Genomic DNA, 15249 nt, shown 5'->3' on the forward strand with positions numbered 1-15249 from the left:
CACCCAAAAAAAGAGATATGTTCTTATCAGATTCTGATGTAATCATAAGCCCTCAGCACAAGATCTTGACAGCGCGCTGCTGTGTTAAAATCCATACTGAAAAGTTCCTGTAGTATTTTTTGTTGTTATTTTTAAGCAGATGTTCAAACAAAAGAAAAAATTACCAGGGGTGGCCACAACTAGGTGAAATAACACACTTCTTCCTAGGACAAAAGTCCAACTGGTTCCACCTGGATATGAGGGAAAACAAATCACCATGAGGAAAATAAGGCATTGGAGCTGGTTGCCCAGGTTGTTGTGCAATCTCCATCCTTGGAGGTTTTCAAGACACAACTGGATAAAACCCTAAGCAACCCAGTCTGATCTCAGAGCTCACCCTGCTTTGAGCAGGAGGTGGGACTAGAGATGTCCCGAGGTGTCTTTTGACTCAAATGTTTTATGTTCATCTGAGTAGTGGGTGATGATCCTGCTTTGTGATGATTTTGGTTTTTAACATGTAGAAAGGGGTTTTCCTTTCTATTGGGAAAAATGAAACCTTTTGAACATTTACATGAAAATGGAAGGTGTAGGAGTGTCAGCTGCACCCGTCTGAGCCTTCTGGCTAGGGTGGTGTCTCAAAAGGTGGGATACCCAGCTTCAAGTATCTGCTGCATGACTCAGAGTAGAAGTTTGCACCCTGCATCACTCCAGATGGGTTGCAAATGGCACATCATTTGGATAAGTGTTTGCATCAGCTTGCTAACCATCCTTGATATGTTTGCGGTCACCATTATGTTTTTAGCTCAGCAAGGCAGCATGGTTTGGGGATTAAGTCCTGAGCTGCCCCCAAATCCAGTAGTGGTCAAAGGTGGTACAGTGCCTGCTGTGGCTTGGCCCAGCCTCAGAGGCTGCTGTAACTTGTTTGCAGCCCCTTTTTTATTCACAGGCCAGCTGTCTGAGACTCCACAACAGCCCAAGCAAGGTCATGGTGCTGATTTCCTCCTTCTCCTTGTCACATACCTGGCATGGCTCAGTTCTGGAAAGTAAGTATGGGATAACAGGAGATGTCAGTCCCCAGATCAGCCTCCTTTGCCACCTTAAAGCCAGCATACAGAGGCTGCAAGGGAGCCCTAAGGCGAGGAGCAGTGTTTTCAGCATCTCTCTGAAAGCCGGTTCAGTGCCTTCAGAGGCTGGCTGTGTGGCACAGAGCAAAGAGCTCCCAAAGGCTAATCCCGTCCCCAAAACTGTCTCCTTCTGCAGCCTTCTGCACAGTATTTCACCTCTCTGTTGCAATTTTTTCATCTGTAAAATTGGGATAATGACATTTTATTAACTCGCAGGACTGCTGTGAACTTTAATTAAGGCAGGGTTTGTAAAATGCTTTAATGAGGGAAAGCACTAAGAATGAGTAGATTATTTGGTTAAGCTGGCTGGTGTGTTGCTGCCAGACTTTTCTGAATAACCCAAGGATCTGTGTGTACACACTACAGATTGTTATTCTGTACACCTTCAAAGATAAGCATTGTAGGGCTTGGGTCTTGGGCAGGCAGGATTTAGTTTGGGAGTGCCTCTTCCTAAGCATACTGGTGCACAGCACTTATATTCACTGCCCAACCTTGTTTACCTTTATTTTGCAGATGGCAAACAATTTCGATTTACCAAAAGCCACCTTAAAACGAGGTACAAAGCCAAATGGTGGGATAGTCTGCAATTCTAAGGACTGTGCAAAATGTCCTTTCTGATCCCCTGCTTCTGGGTTTAAGGAAAGCTGCAGGTACATATGCATTAAAGGTAGGAAACTGAACAATTTCTGCACTGCAATGGTAGGTTTTACAAGGCAACAGCATTGCATCCAAATGCCTTTTCCATAGCGAGTTACATTTTGTGATGGGGCTGTGTGGCTGTTTTGCTGTCACCGTGCAGCCACAGACCATGCAGCCTTGGGCTGCAACTCGTGTAAGGTGGCTGAGGCAGCGTTTCTTGCAGGGGAGCAAGCGGCACCTCTGCAGTGAGCTGCAGTGAGATAGAAGGGATTGCCCTGCCTGCTGTCTCTGTCTTCACATGCGCTCAGACTTCATGACACTATTTTCCCAATGCTGGGAAGCGAGCCAACAGGGCTTTGGGCATCTGGCAGTACTCAGCAGAGGGGTGACTATAGCATAAATCTGTTCAAATACAGTGTCTCATAGGCATAAGTCTATCCAGACACTGCCTTTCATTTTGCACCTTACAGCAGGCAGTGGGTGATAACTTTGTCATCTTTGCATCTTTCTTTTAGTTCCTTTTGCACTTTTTGGGCCAGGAAAGAATTTACTGCTGTGAGATGCACTGAACAAGTGGACGAAGAAAGGCATCCCCACAAGAGGTAGGACTGGGACTGGTTCTTCAAATCCAACAGCCAAAGGTAATTCAGGCTCAGGCTGTGGCTCTGGTCCCTCAAACCACCAGAGGCGGACAGTCACAGGGACACTGTGGGGACAATGTGCCTCTCTGTGGGGACCCTTCACCGTCCTTCTTCCACACCTACAAAGCTGCAGGTGCCACTGCAGCCTTGTCTGGGGACAGTGCCTGCTCCCGTTAATTCGTCTGGAGCAGTGGTGAAGCCTGGGACTCCATATTCTTCTCTGAGGAAGATTTAATCAGTCTGGCTCTTAATACCACCCCGTTGCTCTTTGATCAAGGATTATTTAAGCTATTATTGAAATATTGTGCTCAGACTTCTATTACGGCTGGTATTCACAGAAACAATACTCCTCTCTAACGGAGCAAATAAGGCCGGGCTGTTTGTTTTAGACAGAATTCCACATATTCACTTTATGTTACTTTCACACTGCTGGTCAGGAACAATGATACTTGTCCAGGGCTAGAAATAATTACTGGGAATCATATTTTGGTGACATTTCCAGCAAGTTTGTATGGTGAAAATAAGTCTGCAGCATCTCCAATCTCTAGGAATTTCTTTAGGAATCAGACATCCCAGTGGCTTTGGGGTTTTGTATTCTGACAGGTGCCAGACTTCCTCCCTGTGTTTCCATTCTTTAAATTTTAACCATGTTTGCAAAATGTCAGACATCTAAATCAGTTTTCCTTTTGTCAGATATGAAAGATTACTGTCTGGAAAGATCAGCAGCCACTAATCTAGCTAAATCCATGCTGTTTGTTTGCTGGTTTTACTACAGACACCTTGGCTCCCAGGTATTCTCAAGGTTAAGCATTAGCACAGTATCTTCTTCTGATTTTTAGGCAAGATTCTTCAGAACAGCAGATACAGAGTCAGAGCAATGACCACAGACCAAGACTAATGACTTTAAATGTTTGAGGTTGCTGCTCAGTTTAGATACCTGACATGGTATACGTGGATATGCATTTTCAAAGGAGAGATGCTTAGTCCAGCCTGAAAAATCAAGATGCTGAAATGAGCTACACATCAGGCATAACAAATTAGTAGATGTTATTGATAAGCATGGACTTACAGCAAAGTTCCTGTCCAGATCTCTTTTTAAAGTGCTCCTGAGAAACACCCTACTCCTCTTTTTTTCATTTGTTTGTTTTTAATGAAGTTTTCAGAAAGACGTTTCCAAGATATAGGAAGAATAAGACAACTCCAACTGCTGCCCCACTTAACAGAGTATTTGTACTTGTTGGGATTCGTCATGCATTTGAAAACTATTGTGTGGCAAATCCAATAATCCAAATTATTGTTTGCTAATCCAATTAGGCATTTTAATTAAACTGTGCAAAGTTCAGCGCTGCTGTGAGTTTCTGTATCTGGGTTTTGGTTCATTTTATTTTATAATTTTGGGTGTCATCAGACGACAGAGCTCTAGCTCAGGAAAACAAAGGTGCCCACACATTGGCATACTGAGCGGGTAGCTCTCAAGCGTTCCCATCACTTTTTTCCTGAACAGCCAAGCAAGATCCTATCATTAGCAAAGGCATCCATCCAGTCCATTGCTCTGCCACCGGCGCACTCCTGGCTGTATATTTACTTCTGTTTCCTTGTGACCTTCAGGTAACCTTTGAATTTGGCCAGAATACTCCTATGGAATCTGGGCCCGAACTGATGTGAAAGTTTTGTTACATAAACTAGCAAAGCCCAGGAATAGACTGACAGAGGGGATACACATGAACTCTGTGAATTCCACCTGATTAAGGCAAAGTGAAGTAAACCTAAGCTGCAGTTGCTTTGTACTTGACAAAAGAGCACTACTATTCAAGCATACCCTTCACTCCACAACATGCCTTGCAACATTGATTCTTGTGCTTGTGGGAGAGATGTAGAATGATAATGCCTCTGCAGCCACACATGGGAACCCTTTCCCTTCATAGAAGAGAGAGAGTGACTGACACAATGCCCTCTTCTTCCTGAGCAGAGCTGGAAGGAGGCAGAGAACCATCCTTCCCAAGCAGAGAGGTCTGATGAGCTGACACATCCTGGCACACTGCTTTCAGGGTCAGCAAGACCTTCAAGCTAGCAACCAACAAGACTCCAAGAGTGCAATATTTCCTTTTCCCTATGCACAAATAATGCTTTTTCTGAACCAACTAAAAGTGATCGGCCATCCTGTTAGGCAAGCAATGTGACTATGACTCGTCCTCCTCTGCTTGTAGATGGGATACCAGTCCTTGCCCACCTCTGGATGGATGGAAGCAATAGCAATACAGCTCCCTACAGGCACAGCGGTAGGACAGGCACCCATCTCTCCTGAAGCCTGCAGGGAGGAAGATTAGCCCAGCTTTGACTCTCTTCCATGCTGCTACAACAACACCAGGTGGACATGACGGAGAATAGAAAAACAGTCCTCTATTTGTTTGATTTTATTCTCTGGAGCTGTACTCTTTTCTTTGCCATGTTCATATTGTCAGTTTAATGTATTTCCTTTTTAATTATTTAAATTATTATTTGATTCTTTTATTTTGAACATTTTTAAATTTTATTTTGAATTATTTTTAATTTCTTTCATGTTGAATGATCTTATACCTCCAAATGTCTCCTCCAAATCTCTCTGTATCAGGAAGACTAGAATGGGCCCTTTTCCTGCTGTGATGTGGCATGTTAGATAACCCTGATGCTTGATGGGTGGAGAGCCAGATTTCATGCTGGCAGTGGGGCTCTCATCAACTGCTGATTGAGATTTGTAAAATCATACATTAGCCGATAGCTCGGATTTATAATTGCACTATTAACTATGCCTGCCAAAGGAGGCAGTGGGAAGATTCAAGCCAGAAAGCCAAATACAGACCATCGCTCTTGTCAGTACGATCATTAGCTCTGTCCTGCATCAGCATTTAGGATGCACTTTGCCTGGGACTGGACTTCAAGGCCACCCACAGACACCAGCAGCTTGGCTACCTGTCTGTCATGATGTATTCCCACTGTGGAAAACTCAGCTTTGGTGTCTCACAGGTTGCAGTGTCTGCTCAGTTGGTTATTGATGATCCGGACTGCGGCTACCTCCCAGCTCACCCACTTCCCCTGCCAGCTGCAGAAGCAGCCAGGGAGCTCTTCTCATCCTTTCTGACACTTGCTCTGTATCTCAGAGCGGGAGGTATTACTCCTGGATGGCTCCCAGCTCTCCCAGTTGGCTGGGCAGAGCTCCAGTTTGGGATCTGGTTTACGACTGCTGCCAGGCTTATCTTATCTGCAGAGGTTTATTGCCTGAAGCCAGGCCTGAAGGGGTTTTGGTCCTCACAAGTGAGTGGGATTTTTTGGTCTGACTTTTTACCAGAGGAGGCAATATTGCTCTGGGTTCCCTTTCTTGTTTTTATGTAAACAGCTCTGTAGTCTGTGTAGATGTGCCTCGAGGCAGGTATAGGCACACTCTAAGAACTGAATAAATATCTCAGCTACACATTTGATCTTCTCAAGTAGAGCAAGATGGAGATGGCCTTTGTTATGTAGGCAGCTAAGAGGTAGTTTTCCAGAGGTACATCTCAATTTTAGCTTATACCTGGCAACGTTCTTATCTGAGTTATCTGAAGCCTCTAAAGTGAGATCTTTCTTTTCAATGTGCTTGAAAAACTCAGTTTTCATCCTTACAAAACCCTCAAATTTTCATGATTGCACCACGGAAAGAGTGAAATACATGCTTAGCTTCAGCTTTCAAGGGAAGGGCAATGCATGAGAGGCCACAGCATGATGTTCAGAGAGAGCACACAGTGGCAGAGTGATCCGGGAACTAGATAAGGCTTTGCACAGTCTCATTTCTTCTGTTGCCCTTGGAAAATAGAATGAGATCACCTTTGCTCCCCATGCCTAAGGGGGTCTTTCACAGACACCGTCTGAATGGCTGAAGGGGCTGGGAACATTCATTCAAAACGCAATTCTCCAAGAAGCTGGTCTTTCAAAGAACTTGTGCATCAACGAGTAAACACTCATCTCTGCCCTATTTTTTTAACCTGAGAGGTGAGTCTTCCTACCACAGTGAAGGAACCCTTGGTAAACTCCTGCTTGGGAGCCCAGCCACTAATATTAGCTTGCACCATTATGCAAATGCAGCTCGGGTGTTCCCACACTCTGGGGAGGGACTCAATCCCAGCTTCCCAACATGTCCAACGGCTGCCTAGAGCCTGCACTCTGCCACCAGTGAAGACTGGATCACTGTGATCAGCATTTGTCTCTACTTCAGTTCAGACTTGGGTTTTGCTAGCTTCTGTCACTGAATGTGCTCATTGCAGCTCTGTGAGTGTCTCTCTGCTCCCGTTTTCAAATGCAATAAAAAAATAATTGCTGAGAATACACAACATCAGCTGCTAACGTTTAAGAGAGATGGTGAAAGCAAGATTTTAATCGTAATGCTTTATCTCAATGTCTACATGTAAACCTAATTCAGTAACTTTTTGTTTACCTTTTCTGGATAACTGTATAAACCTGCTCAGCAGTTTCAAAAGACATTGAAAAACCACAAAACCCTGGGGTTTTTGTCACTTTTTATTTTAATCTCCCAGCTAAGTCTGTGAAGACGTTAGAGCTTATGACAAAAAGTAAGCAGACCATTTCTCCACATTCAAGAGACATATCAGTAGCACACCGAAACTCTTTTTCACTCAGGTCAAATAAAATACATTGGCCCAGTTCTCCACTAAATAGGATCTCAGTCTGAACACACTGGAGCTTGGACATTACAGGATTCCAGGTTGGTAGCCCCTAATGTGTGGCTTGATGGTCCTGGGATAAGTTTGGTACAAGAGGTGTACAAGTACAAGTACAAGTACAAGGCTGAGAAGGTAACATGGTCCTACATCCCCGTGGAGGATCAGGTCTAGCAGAGTTGAGATCTCCTTTTCTTCCCACCTCTCTTCAAAAGGCCCCCTTCACCTCCTGGGAGCACAGGATGGGAGTAGCTGGTAGCTGGTAACCCCTGCTGCCGGCCACAGGCCCTGTTTCAGTGAAGCAGCTGAAAATCCTTCCCACCTGTGCTGGTTCTGGCTGGGGTAGAGTTAATTTTCTTTGTACTACTTTATAGCAACCACTATGGTTGATAAATGCCATATCAACGATAACACAGTAAAAATCACCAAAATTAATGAAGAATGAATTTTGATGAAACCGAGCAAAGTGCAGCGATGATAGAACCAGACAAGCGCAGTGCTGATGGAACCAGAACTGGCTTCATCATGCAACAATCCAACACAACACACCATCTCTCCTGCCCTGATTGTCTTACTCTACTGCACCTGGGAACATTTTGATAGAAGCAATGGCCACGTGCCTGGGCTGGCAGATGGCCAGGGCATCACTGCTGTTTCTGTGCTGCTGTACTGGACAGGCTGGGACTCCAGCGTGAACTCAGATTGAAGGGACTGTGACCTCTGGATGGGTCCATATGGCAGCAGGACAACCCAAAGCATTTGTGGCAGTGGACAAGTCCAACCAGAGCAGGTACATCTCAAAGCATCTGTGGCCATGGTTATATCTGTGCTGCAGCAGGTACACCTGCTGGGACTGTGGCCCACGGTTAAGTCCACAAAGGAGAAGGTACACCTTGACATGCCTGTGGCTGTGGATAAGTCCATGCTGCAGCAGGTACACCTTGAAGCATCAGTAGCTGTGCATGAGGTCATGCTGGAGCCCCTCAAAGCATGTGGTCATGGATAACCTCATGACAGAGCAGGTACTCCCCTGGAGGGACTGCAGCCATTGCTAAGGCCATGTTGGAGCAGGTTCTCTCCTGAAGGGACTGTGGCTGCGGGTAAGGCCACACTGGAGCAGGTATATCTTTGAAGGCATTATGGCCCAAGGAGAAGGCCATGCTGGAACAGATGTATCTCAAAGCGACTGTAGCTGTGGATAGGTCTATGCTGCGGCAGGTGTACCCCTGGAGAGACTGTGGCTTATAGATAAAGCTCCACTTGGAAAAGATACACCCCTAAGGGACTGAGGTCTGTGGATAAGTCCAAGCCAGAACAGGGACAAGGGGAGGAGGTCATTGCAGTGTTGAACCCTATAACCTGGCCCAAAGGGACCAGGGGTGGAGATTGTAATGGAAATACCTTTAAGTTGTTGTAACCCATGATTTGAGTTGCATGTTATAGGAATTACTATAGCAGGAACCACCCAAACTAATGGATGACAAGCCTGACAAGGAGTGCAAGTGCAGCAGTGGCCCGACCTGAGCTGGCTTTGGTGCCCAGGAACTCCACAGAACACACCTCCTCTCTTGTCCTGAGTGACCACTCTAACAGACAGAGCACAAAGTCATGGACTGAATGAACTCAATGGACATTTTGTGGACATCTGCAGACATTTTATAAACATTTCACAGGGGTGGTCCATAGACTAAGGGGATGATATCTGTGTATTATATCAAAGAATGGGAAGGGGGGTGGTGGTTAATGAGGATGTATTGGATAGGGTGGGACCTGAGCATAACGTAAATGATATGGAATAAGGGGTGGAGAATGTGCTGGTTTTGGCTGGGATAGAGTTAATTTTCTTCATCGTAGCTAGTATGGGTCTGTGTTTTAGATTTGTGCTGAAAACAGTGTTGGTAATAAAGAGATGTTTCATTTACTGCTGAGCAGTGCTTACACAGAGTCAAAGCCTTTTCTGCTTCTCACACCCCACCAGCGAGCCGGCTAGGGGTACACAAGAAGCCGGGAGGAGACACAGCTGGGACAGCTGACCTCAACTGACCAAAGGGATATTCCATACCATATGATGTCATGCTCAGCATATAAAGCTGGGGGAAGAAGAAGGAAGGGGGGAACATTTGGGAGCGATGGCGTTTTGTCTTCCTAAGCAACCATTACACATGATGGAGCCCTGCTTTCCTGGAGATGGCTGAACACCAGTCGGCCCATGGGAAGCGGTGAATGAATTCCTTGTTTTGCTTTGCTTGTGTGTGTGGCTTTTGCTTTTCTTATTAAACTGTCTTTATCTCAACCCACGAGTTTTCTCACTTTTACCCTTCTGATTCTCTCCCCCATCCCATCGGGGGAGAGTGAGCGAGCGGCTGCATGGTGCTTAGTTACTGGCTGGGGTTAAACCATGCCACTGCCTATCATCCATCCTCTGCATTGCTCCATGCAGGGCAACCTCAAGGGACAAATGTTTACAGCCCAGTCTATTTTCCCATTTCATTTTGCTCATCTATGATGGTGAGAGTACTTAAATACCCAAACAGAGAATACTTATGGTTGCCTGCCTGTTAGCACAATTTTTTTACGCCTGCCTCCGAAACTGTAAACATGGGAATCAAACATCTGTTGTGCTTTCAGCAGGAGAAGGGATTACAGTGAGGTACAACTACTAACATTTGCTTTATTTCTGGCTTGGATTTTTTTTTTTAATTGCTAAGGGCTTACACACAATATAAAAGAACTTAATTTAAACAGGCCTACAATTATTTTCACTATTTATTAATAATTTGGGTGACACATGCCTTACTCTTTCATGAGCTGGCAGGGTAAAAAAATCCCATCTAGCCCAGCAAACTTCTGTCTGCATGGCTTCACACCAGCAAACAAGACAGGAATGCTCCCTGAATCTCCAGGCTTCACCTAAAGCCACGCAGTGACTTTGCCATGTCTGCAAGTGATTCCATCTATCAGGGTTTAAGACAGATGTTTTCTGTGCTGCAGCCATTAGGAGAGTTCATATGTTCAACCCTGTAAAGGAGTCAGGCCACTGCGTTTGAAATGTATCTGCACCCAGTCAACTGAGTTCAGGTGTGGCTGAAAGCATGCCAAGTATTTAAGAGAAAATACCTATGGGGATTATTGTTCTTATAAAAAATGAAGGTGTGTAAATAGTTTCGTTCATTTCAGGTAGAATTCTCTTTATCAGTCATGTTTGTTTCTAGAGTGACTTAATTTTTAGACAGATATCTTGTGTGCTGCAACTTGGTCTACAACTAAGGGAAATTTAGGTAAGCAAAGGAATAGTTGTTTCTGTTCCTTCAGTAATGTGTTATAATACTGCCAAAACTATCAAGCTTTCTCATGAAAATATCATAAAACCATTTCTTTATAATTAAATTCTGGGATACATATAAGGGACACGTATGACATAAATCATCCTTTATTTTTTAACTTGCCCTGATCAAGATGTGGAACCTAGCACTTTGCTCTATGTCATTATGCAGCCATGCCTTCTGAGCAGCAGTAGTCCTCCATCAAATGCCTTTTGACGTTTGTTTTTTAGAAAAAGCATGTCTTTCTATCACTGTCTGACTTTCGAAACATGAGAAAAATAAATTAATTTCTCTGTGTGCGTGGGACTCACCAACCTTTCCTCCTGATGAAATTCACAGGATACAAATCTCCTTCCAGTGATGTAAGGAGGATCTTTCTGATCTTTCTGCATGCTCCAGCCAGACTACATCGCTTTAACTTTGTTTTTGGGAAAGGACTTCTTCAACCTGCCAGATATCTTGCCCACTGACTCCAACTGGTAAATCGCCATAAGCATGGAAAGATGTCAAGAGAAAGGTGGGATGTACCCTTTTCTACCCTCAGCAGCATTGTGCATCGTGGCTTTTTCTGTGGTCTAAACGTCTCTCCAACTTACACTGCCATCATCTGACAGAGGATCTAGAGAGAATAAAAATACTGTCAAAGAAAAATGTGTTTATGTGACAAGAGAAAGAAAACAGCCTCTGAAGAGCATTACAGCGTTCTGATGCCGTCACTGCAAGACGGCACAGGACAGCGTGCATAGCGCAGTGCAGGGCAATAAGAAGAGGAAAACGTTGGGCAAGAAGGAACCTCTGTTGACAGTATATGTACATGTTAATATTTGATGGAGGAGGGGAAGGAGATGAGGAGGATTCGGAAAAGACTTCCTTAAGCTAGTACTGAAACAAAAACCCCACAAACTCAGTAGGAAACCAGCATGTCAGAAACCTTAAGTGACCAAGTAGCTGTTAAGTCATTTAACATCTTTAAAACATTTTTCCCTGCCAGGTCATATGTTATGAAGAGATACTGCTCTCCAACCCTACCATGGAGGGTTTTTTTACTGTAGAATAAACCTGGATTTGTGTCTGACAATTGATCCTGCAAGCTAAAGCACATATACATGCAAGAGAGGACTGCATGCTTCCCCATCGATATGCCATACAACAGAAATGAAAAGCCGTGCTGTGGGGTGAATAAGTGATTCAGTCCGCCTTTGATTTTCCTCTTTTGAATATCAGTGCAAATTCCACTTGTGTTTCTTGTTCAGTAGGAAGTAGATGGTGTTACTTCATTTTATACTCAGGTTATCAGTCAGATATAGACTGCGTTTTAATTAATGTATTTTTTTATATTCTAAAATGAGCTGTTTGCCATCTAGGAAAATGCAGTTTGTAAAAAACAACAGTTACACAACATTTCTACTTTATGAAGCAACTTCGCAATAATTCAACAGTTTGGTTCCACATCCCTCAGATTTCAGCAAAACCTGTGCTAGATAATGTAAATTTACAAACTGGAAATAAAGATTGTATTATTTTTCTTAATTAATTTTATTTAAACTTTTGGTTATGTCTTTCAGTCCTGATTTTTCCTTCCTGTTTTCTTCTTAGTGGTAGACACAGGACAAACAAACTGACTCATCAGCCATGTCAGTGGATGCATCTTTTCTTTTTCTTGTTGCTTTTCCTTTTTGTTCCTGTAGAAATACTTACTTTTCCTGACTCAGCTCTTCATTTTTGACTAATTTGTCTCCAACAAGTGTCCTGTCCTTCTTCTGCCCCTTGTTCTCTGACTCTGAAACAGTCCAAGAGATGAGGAGTCCAAATCTCCACATGAGGAGAGAATCTCCTTTCTGTTGCCGGCTTAACATCCTAGCAATGGAGTAAAAACTCTCAAGCACCTGACTTAAGCTTCTTTTAATTATCCAAATCTAATGTGATGTTTATTCATTATAACTTTCACCTTTGTTTTATTTCTGGGATGATTTTCAATACATGTTGAAGGTTTCCAGTGGTTTTCATAACTGGTTCATTGCCCCATCATACCTATAGAAGGTACCATTCAGCATTGCTGCATCAGTCAAAAGGATCTTTGTTGAAAAATTTGGATTTTCATAATTCCTGCACAGCACAAGAAGCCACGGATATCTCTTTTCAGAGGAGATATAATTAAAAGACACATAAACACTGTTAGAAAATATTTCAAGGAAACGTTAGTGTTTCAGCATGCAATGTTTCTTTAAAGGTAGTATTCTGAGCAGTCTTCTAGGCTCCCTTAAGATTAAAATCCAGACAGTTCACCAGTGGAAAGATGTCTAAATTTTTCAGCTGAGCATCTGATATCTTCGCAATTTAACACAGCATTGAAAACTTTTTTGTTAATGCTTTAAACCTAATCATAGGTTTGAATATAAGTAATTTCTATGCATTGAGGTCAGTACAAACCTGATAAAATCCTCACTAACAGAAAGAACATCTGATTAGGCCATATTGAACCTGCTTATTAGATGGGTGGGAGGCACTGCAAAGTGTTCACTCAGGAAGAGACATTTTCTTTCTGTAGATTTTCTAATGGAAAGGTTTTTACTCTTACACCTTTATCAACAAACCTCTCTGGATATACTAGAACAGCTCTTTGAGTGGACACACTTATTCTGGAACAAGTAACTTTTTTATTTATTCTGACAGAAAAAGGAAAAATTTTTCCAGAATATAAGGATTAGCATGAACTGCAGCAGCTGCCAAAATTCATGCCTACTGTAACATCGGTGTTATTCCAAATGGAGAAGTATGAAATTTCTTTCCTAATGCAGTTCTTTTTTAACGCTTGGTGGAGATAGTTGATGTATTATAAAGGGAAGCCCTGACTACCTATGATCGTGCGGCACCTTTTGCAGGAACACATCCACGAGCCCCAGCATCAGGGCCATACGATTTGCATAATAACTTTCTGCCTATCCCAGTTCATATTTCCATTACCATTGTATAAGAGAAACTCTTAGTATTTTTCTCTGCTGTTAAACAGCTGCTGTGTTTCAGTGTCGGTGAAATAGTTCTACGTATAATTTTTTTTTTTTTTTAGTGAAAGTGCTTTCGGACTTCTCTAGCTGAAAGATGGCATAGAAATGCAAATTAACCTTAGCTGCATAACTCAGGATTACCTTTGCATTTTATTCTTGATCTGTATCTGTATATAAAGCAATCCTGAAAAACAGAAACATTAGGCCTGCTCATATAACCGACATGCTTTTGGGGAAAATAAACAGATAGGACTGCCAACTGCTACATGAATATTGTAATCTAATGAATGCTCGTGCTTAAAAGTATCTCCTTTAATGAATTTTTTGACAAACCAATTTCATTTCATTTATAGGTCTAGAAAAAAAAGCCCAACAAATTCATACCTGACAGCCTGAGTAAATGTATGTCATACATTCTGAAGCTTCTCCCCCCACCCCAAGTTTTATTAACAAATACACACATTGGGGTTCACACCAATACTGGCTCATTGAATCATGTTATATAAGTTTGATTTAGTAAAGACTGTAACAAAAACATATCCCGGCAGGAGCTTGCAAAACGTAAGCCTGGTTAAGTTACTCAGTAAAGATAACACTTCTTCAAAACTGCAGAAAAAGAAACTCTAGCTGCACACAAATTAAATTTAGATCACTCCTTTGCAGATAGTGAAAGCCCAGCAGGCCAGGAAAAATCCATAAATGTGACTGCAGTGGCAGAAAGTAAAACAAGAGAGAGGTCCCTGATGGCCAGGCCACGTGTGCGTACCCAGCGCGGGAGAAGTCTCTTCATGGGACTGTCAGTGGTTCCGCTCCCCATCCCCATTAGGTGGCTGTCTCCATTACAAAGCTCTCAAAAAGCAATCAGACAAGATTTGCACAAAACCAAAACTCTGAACAAAAGGGCGAGAATAAAGTACTTACCACATCGCACCTTTTATTTAGTCAGTTGTTTAGCCATGGCTAGCTACCGTGTCACTGATGGTTACAGATCCCCCATCCTGCTGCCACTACAGAAATGTCAGTAAGGGTCTTGATGAATACTCTGCCGGTAACACGCTGCCTGGCATTATGGCAAAACCTCTGGTAAGGCTGGTTACCTGCAGGGATTGCTGCCAGAGCTGCCATATGGGTTAGTGCAAATGGTTCACCTAGGTCACCACCTTTCCTGTGACAGGGATCAAATCGTGACTCCTAGGGGAGACTGGAGAACTCCATGGGAGGCAGATGCTGCGGTGGAAGGCTGTTTACAAAGATTTAAAAGTAACGCCCTTAACTACAGCCCAGCTGAGGACCACAGAAGGATCTACTCTTTCTGCTCCTGCCTCTCATTGGAAAGCAAGCAAGTAGTGGGCACTGTGAGGAGGGACTGCAGGACAGAGGTACCAGTAAACTGAATCACTTTAGGGCTTGCCCACCTGAAATGAAGAGAGGATGTAGATGGGTGCAATGTAAAAGTGCAGACTGGAATGTGAATACCAGTTTAAAGACCTCTCATCTTGCAATTAATGGATCACAGTATCCTCAGTACCAGCAGTCGCTCAAGGCTCTTGTTTCAGGGCTAAAGATAGCTCTGCTGGTAACGTGAGACAAAATAACGGTGGAATTGTTTTACTCCAAGAGAGACTGGGTACTAAGGAACCAGCTTTATTTCCTCCCACCCTCAGCTCCTTTCAGAAGATCCTTTACCATGAGCTTTATCTCATATTGCTTAAAATGAGATTTAATAGGATCTCAGCATCTCTGTGGTGGTTCTGTAAACACAGCACGGCCTCTCTGGTGTGGCCACTGGCCTGTACCGTGTGTGCTGCTTGTGCAAGTCAGGCAAGCCTAGGTTTACATATTTTAAAATA

This window comes from Phalacrocorax carbo, chromosome 2, assembly GCF_963921805.1.
Source record: "Phalacrocorax carbo chromosome 2, bPhaCar2.1, whole genome shotgun sequence".
In the NCBI taxonomy this organism is placed as follows: Eukaryota; Metazoa; Chordata; class Aves; order Suliformes; family Phalacrocoracidae; genus Phalacrocorax; species Phalacrocorax carbo.